The sequence below is a fragment of the Bubalus bubalis genome, chromosome 6 (genome assembly GCF_019923935.1).
Source record: "Bubalus bubalis isolate 160015118507 breed Murrah chromosome 6, NDDB_SH_1, whole genome shotgun sequence".
Classification (NCBI taxonomy): Eukaryota; Metazoa; Chordata; class Mammalia; order Artiodactyla; family Bovidae; genus Bubalus; species Bubalus bubalis.
The window spans coordinates 30329860-30336916 of NC_059162.1; the positions used below are offsets into that span (position 1 = coordinate 30329860).

Sequence of the window (7057 nt, forward strand, 5' to 3'; positions counted from 1 at the left end):
CTGGGGCTACTCTCTCGTTCTAGCGCATGAGCTTCTCGTTGCAGTGGCTTCTCTTGCTGTGGAGCGTGGGCTCTGTAGTTGGGGCGCAGGTGCTTAGTTGTTCCTCGACATGTGGGATCTTCCCAGATTAGGAATCATACCCGTGTCTCCAGCACTGGCAGGCAGACTCTTTACCACTGGACCACCAGGGAAGTCCTGCAGTCACTTTTTAAATAAACTTCTCTAGCCATCTCAGTGTGGAAGTAGCTTCCAGGAACCCTCCTATTGCCCATGGTATCTTCTCCTCTGGCACGTGGCACTAAGGAGCAGGGCCAAAGTTCGTATCAGATTTGAATACATCCTACAGAAACTGGCAGTGGAAGTATGTGGGTAGTGCAGGAGAAACAAGATTTGAATTGTACAGAACCAAAAGCTAGTCTATGGGAAAATCTTCTATGTGTAAAATTCTAAATGCAGGATTCAGTTCTCACAGATACCAAGTCATATATACTAGGAATATTCAGTAATACAGTGATGCAATTCTATGCTATACCTTTTTTCTTTTTTGATGACAATTATGCCAAATAGGACTTATCAGAATATGTTTGTAAAGTATAAACTATAGCAGCCCTACAAACGGCAAGTATGTCTGGTTGTGAAGTCACATGTTTTATGTATTCCAATCATCAATAATAAATCTTATTTTTATTATGCTGGAGGAAAGACTTAATTCACTTTCCTTTTTCTATATAGAAAAGATGACAAAACTGTTGTTATATAAAGAGGTGAGAAAAGAGTATTCAAACAAAAAATGCAGAGGAAGAAAAGTATTACAGCAGTGTGCTAGGCAATTAATAAAAACATTGTATTACTACTTTTCTGTATCTTGTGATATTTGTGAAATATTTCAACTTTAAGAGTCCTACAGCTTTCAGCTTTCGGCTCGGAGGAGGCAAAGGTGCAACTTTCTTCAGTCGTCCCAAATCCAGGTTCATCCGACACCAGCTGCCTCCACCATGCCGCCTGAATTCGACCCCAAAGAGATCAACGTCGTGTACCTGAGGTGCACCGGTGGGAAGTTGGTGCCACGTCTGCCCGGGCCCCCAAGATCGGCCCTCTGGGTCTGTCTCCAAAAAAGGTCGGTGATGACATCGCCAAGGCAACTGGTGATTGGAAGGGTCTGAGGATTACAGTGAAACTGACCATTCAGAACAGACAAGCCCAGATTGAGGTGGTACCTTCTGCTTCTGCCCTGATCATCAAAGCCCTCAAGGAACCACCAAGGGACAGAAAGAAGCAGAAAAACATTAAGCACAGTGGAAACATCACTTTTGATGAGATCGTCAACACTGCCCAGCAGACGTGGCATCGGTCTCTAGCTAGAGAACTTTCTGGAACCATTAAAGAGATCCTGGGGACCCAGTCTGCAGGCCGCCACCCTCACGACATCATAGACGATATCAACAGTGGCACAGTGGAGTGCCCCGCTAGTTAAGAACTGCAAAGGAAAAAGAAAAATAAAGGATCATTTGACAACCAAAAAAAAAAAAAAAAGAGTCCTACAGTTTGTTGTCATTTTTCTCAATCTAAGCAAAGATCCACTTTCACACCCAATTTTGGATTTGTAATTTTTTATTTTTCTTAAAGAGGGTCCTTCAAATTGTCTTAAGTTTCAGGTCCCACAGACATCCCTGGAGCATCCAGTCATGGTTTACTCCCTTTCATAGTCTGACGAGAGAACACAATTGCCTTCCCTCGCTCCACACGTGTGTGACCAATGCCCACTGAGTACCCGGTTCAGAGCTAGGGCTGGGCAGGCACACAGTGGGCGACGGAGCAGATACGGCATCTTCCTGGCTGTGGAGAGGGAGACAGCACTATCAAGTAAGCTAAATCACACAGCATGCTGTGAGAGAGAATAAGGAAGCCAAGTTTTCATAGGAAATATTTTAGCTGAGACCTAAAGGTTAGGAGTGGTTCAGATGGACTTCCCTGGTGGGACAGTAGACAGGAATCTGCCTGCCAGGCAGGAAACATAGGTTCAACCCCTGGTCCAGGAAGATTCCACATGCTGTGGAGCAACTAAGCCAGGGTACCACAGCTACTGAGCCCGCGGGCTGCAGCTGCCGAAGACCATGTGCCTGAAGCCTGTGCTCCGCAACAAGAGAAGCCTCCACAATGAGCAGCCCACACACCACAACGAAGACCAGCCCCTGCTCACTGCAATTAGAGAGACCCCATGCACAGCAACAGACTCAGAGCAACCAAAAATAAAATAAATAAATAACTTTAAAAAAAAGAGTTGGTCAAACGAAGAATTTTTTAAAAAGAACATGGCAAGCAGAAAGAACAGCATGAGTCTTTACTCATCGTTCTGGGATGGTAAGGGTTTGATGTATGACAGGTATTCAGTAAATATCTCTTGAATTACCTTTTAAAATAAATGCTACAATCTGTGCAGGGCCATAGTGCTATAGGAGCACACAGGAGAGGCACTGAGCCCTTGCCAAGGGCAGCTGGAAGGAAGTAATGAGGAATAAGCAAAAGTTGGGTTAAAATTGACTTCCTGGCTTTCAGGAGAAGAAACAGCATGTGCAAAGGCCCTGGGATTAGAGATTAGAAAGCAGTTCTGTATGGCTGGATAGATAGCATGCTAGATTTAGGAAGGAAAGTTTGGCTGAGGGAAGATGGAAAAGTAGAACCGGCAAGAAATGAGGCTGGACATGTAAACCAGAGCCAGACCATGATAGAGCCTCATAAGTCATGGTAAGATGTTTGGACTTTATGTTGGTGAGGTGGTTTTAGCAAAGGAAATGACATGCTCAGATCAGTACATTAGAAAGATTTGGTTGCCAGGTGAAGAGGGGACTGGATAGAGGCTAAGGCAGGAAGACCAAGCAGGAAACTTGGAGAAATGCAAGGGAAGGTGGTGGCCAGAGGCAGTGACAGTGGGGATGGGAGACGTAGAGAGATCCCTAGAGGAAGGTTATGGTACCTGATGCAGTTAGATCAGCAAGGTAGAAGAATCACAACAGGGGCTGGAGCCACGCTTGTTCCTAGTTCCTCTTCCTTCAGGAAGCTAGCCAGTCTCTTGTTTTCGGTGGAAGGTTTCTTTGCAGTATCAGGGCTGCCTGTGTCCTACTGGTCATGCTGGGTTCCATATCTTCATTCACTCCTCGGATCCTGCTCTTTTTTCTCTGACTTCTCGTTGGGTTCAGCCAATGGGAGCTGACAGAAGACTGGAGGTCGGGGGAAAAAGGTCACAGTATTTAATCCCTGTGGCCTCCCTGAGAGAAGGACCCAGGCTAGTTATGCCCTTCAGTCTCTCTCGGGACAGCCTTCTCATCTCTACTTTCCCCCTCCCTGGTTTCAGTATTCACTTGCCTCCCCTTAATTAGGACTTAGGGAGGTTACAGCTCCACTGAGCCGTGGCAGAATCACCCCAACATCTCTTGGTTTCTGCATGCCTCATCCACACCTTGGCAAGAGCTTTTGAATCAGCCCACATCCCCATAAGCCCGGCAGCCAATAAGGCCAAGATCATACCTTCAACTCTTTTCCTGGTGACCAACCATCATCTTCCTGTGCACTTTGTTCCATGTCAAGCCCAGTTTCCTCCCGCAGTGTGGAATTCATCTCTGATTCATGGCTCTGACTCTCAGGACTTCCCTAGCGCTGCCCGTCCCTACCCTGTTCAGTCCCTGGGGCTTTCCTCCATCACTGGGGAGATCTGGGGAGCCAGTCATCAAATGACTAGTGGCCAAGGCCCCTTCCTGCCTCCCTGAGAGGTCAGACTACACCTGCCCAATTGCTGTTCTCAGACTCACCATCCTCTAGGCTCCCTGCTGACCTGTAACCTTCATGTCTATCAAGGTGTATGTGTCCAGGTCAGTTGCTTAGTCATGTCTGACTTTTTGCAACCCCATGGACTGCAGCACGCCAGGCTTCCCTGTCCATCACCAGCTCCCGGAGCTTGCTCAAACTCATGTCCATCGAATCGGTGATGCCATCCAACCATCTCTTCCTCTGGCGTCCCCTTCTCCTGCCCTTCAGTCTTTCCCAGCATCAGGGTCTTTCCAATGAGTCAGTTTTTGCATCAGGTGGTCATGTAAATAAGTATAAATAATTGTACTTGGAACAGAATCCAATCTTCTTACCTTTCCCCTGCCTATTCTTTTCCTCTACTTCTCATCTCCTTTCTCATCAGGGTCTTTTCCAATGACCTGGTTCTTGGCATCAGGTGGCCAAAGTATTGGAGTTTCAGCTTCAGCATCAGTCTTTCCAATGAATATTCAGGACTGATCTCCCTTAGGATTGACTGGTTGGACCTCTCTGCAGTCCAAGGGACTCTCAAGAGTCTTCTCCAACACCACAGTTCAAAAGCATCAATTCTTTGGTGCTCAGCTTTCTTTCTAGTCCAGCTCATATCCATACATGACTACTGGAAAAACTGTAGCTTTGACTAGATGGACCTTTGTTGACAAAGTAATGTCTCTGCTTTTTAATATGCTGTCTAGGCTGGTCAGAGCTTTTCTTCCAAGGAGCACGTGTCTTTTGATAGCTCAGTTGGCATGTGTCTCAGTCTCTGGTATTTGTCTGTTCCTCCCTCCCCACCCCCAGGGGGCAAGGATGTTGCCCGGTTCTTGCTTTATTCCAGCACCTACCCCAGTGCCTGGGACCTAGTGGTTACTGGGTAGCTTTTTGTCGACCAACGGACCAACCAACTGGACTGTTGTTTTCCGCTAGAGAAGATAGAGCACCATTGATTAGGCCGCAGATTTAGTCTTACCTCTTGGAGAAGCATCTCATCAGCATCACAATTATTTCCCATTCATATATGACAACTCCTCAGTCATATATGTATAATATTCATGTGCAACACTCCCTGGGTCCAATTAATGTCTTCATTGGCCCTAAGCACTGCTAAGTACACAAGGACTGACTTCACATGAAAATAAAAATAACATTTTATTTTTTGATCTAACAATTGCTAAAAGTTTTAAAAACAACTTTCTTCTAGATTTTTTGCCTGCAAAAATATGAATAAACTCATTACAGCTGTACTTACGTTTCTTCCTGTTTCTCAGTTTAGTAGGACCCAGGCATGTATTTCCTCTGTTGGGCGATGGTTTCCACGATGCAGAATAATTCCATTCACTCTATGTGGATTTTACTAGTTTGACTTGACAAAGCCAAGCCAAGGTGGGGGTGGGGTAGGGTAAACCTCCCCCCTCTTTTGTCATCTTGGAAAGATGGAGGGGGCAAGGAGGAGTGAGGAGGAGTCAATTCCCCATTACGTTGCATGTGTTTTTCAACCTTGGCACTACTGTAAGGACAAATCTTTGCATGAGACTAACCTACTCATAGCAGGACATTTATCATTTCTGATTTCCAGGTACTAAAGGCTAATAGCACCTTTCAGTCATTGTGACAATTAAAAAAAAAAAAACCTCCAAAATCTTCCTAGGGTGCAGTACTACTTCAGGGTAAGCTGTACTACCTCAGGTTAAGAAGCACTGTGACCTGTGTGGTTGAATGCAGGTGGAAAGAATGTCCTGAATGGTCCTAGCCCAGCTCTTTACATCCTCTCTGCCCCTCCCTCCTGGACTCGCTGAGCCCAGGTCAGCAGGTCGCTCTGCCCTCAGCCTCCCCCTTCTCTGAGCGACGATGGCTCATGTAGTATTTTGTCATGTGGTGTGACTCTTGTTATAGCATCACTTTTCATATTAACTCTCAGGGTTGTTCTAGAACATTTCCAAACCTGCTTGTGTGTCTCTGAGTAAATCCTAAGCTCCCAGAGGGCAGAACCCATGTTTTATACCTCTTTATGGAGAAGGCAATGGCACCCCACTCCAGTACTCTTGCCTGGAAAATCCCATGGACGGAGGAGCCTGGTAGGCTGCAGTCCATGGGGTCGCTAAGAGTCGGACACGACTGAGAGACTTCACTTTCACTTTTCACTTTCATGCATTGGAGAAGGAAATGCCAACCCACTCCAGTGTTCTGGCCTGGAGAATCCCAGGGATGGTGGAGCCTGGTGGGCTGCCGTCTGTGGGGTCACACAGAGTCGGACACGACTGAGCGACTGAACTGACTGAACTGAAGGTGAAGTTTGTCCTGTTATACAGTTCAGGAGGTTCTCCTGACAAGTATACTAGGGTGGTTTGCCACTCCCTCCTCCAGTGGATCAGGTTTTGTCAGAGCTCTCCACTATAACCTATCTGTCTTGGGTAGCCCTACACGGCATGGCTCATAGCTTCACTGGGTTATGCAAGCCCCTTTGCCATGACAAGGTGGTGATCTGTGAAGGGAGGCATGGTGCGCTGCAGTCCATGGGGTCACAAAGAGTTGGACACAACTGGGCGACAGAACCACAACAAGGTGAAATTTAGGTGTAAGGTGACTCAGGAAGAGGCATCTGGAGATCAACGTGGAATGTGGGTCTGAGGACGAGAGAGGAGTTTGGAGCCTGACACAGATTTGGGATGCAGCTACCCACAGGAGAGCTGACACTGGTGGGAGAAGCTATGACACTGTTTGAAAAAATGACCACCATCAGGCTGTGGGAGGAAATGTAATGCCCAACTGAGGACAAGACAGGATGACAGGCTTGGGGGAGTTCATGGGAATGTCGCTGACTCACAGAAGTCGGCAGGGAGGGGACAGGTCATCAGGACCAGAGCACGAGGGAGTGAAGAGGGGCTGCTCCACAGGTCAGCTGAGGAGTTGAAGGTGCCTTCTGGGTCCTCGTGGTACAGTGCTGAGGGTGGGCCGTGCTGCAAGAAGCCAGCAAGTTAGCAAAGTAAGGCAGCAAGTACAGTTTCCAAGAATTTCAGAAGTGAAGGAAAGAGAGGGCAGTCCCATGAAAGGGCAGCTTGGCACAAAGGAGGCATTCCTTAAATATATCTATTTATAAAAATGTATAATCAATATGTACATTTATTTTTATAAATATATATGAATATATAGGGGAGACAGAAACAGTTTGTTGGCAGAGGTGGAAGAACTGTTTGCAGTGGAGTGTTTGAAGATGCAGGCAAGCCAGGTCTGGATAGGAGAACATGAGCTCCAGGTGGGG

At 46.8% G+C, this 7057-nt stretch overlaps 1 pseudogene; it reads left to right on the top strand.

The window, feature by feature from the left end:
- Nucleotides 1-980: 980 nt before the first annotated feature.
- LOC102407947 lies at nucleotides 981-1474 on the top strand (annotated as a pseudogene).
- The last annotated feature ends 5583 nt before the right edge of the window (nucleotides 1475-7057 follow it).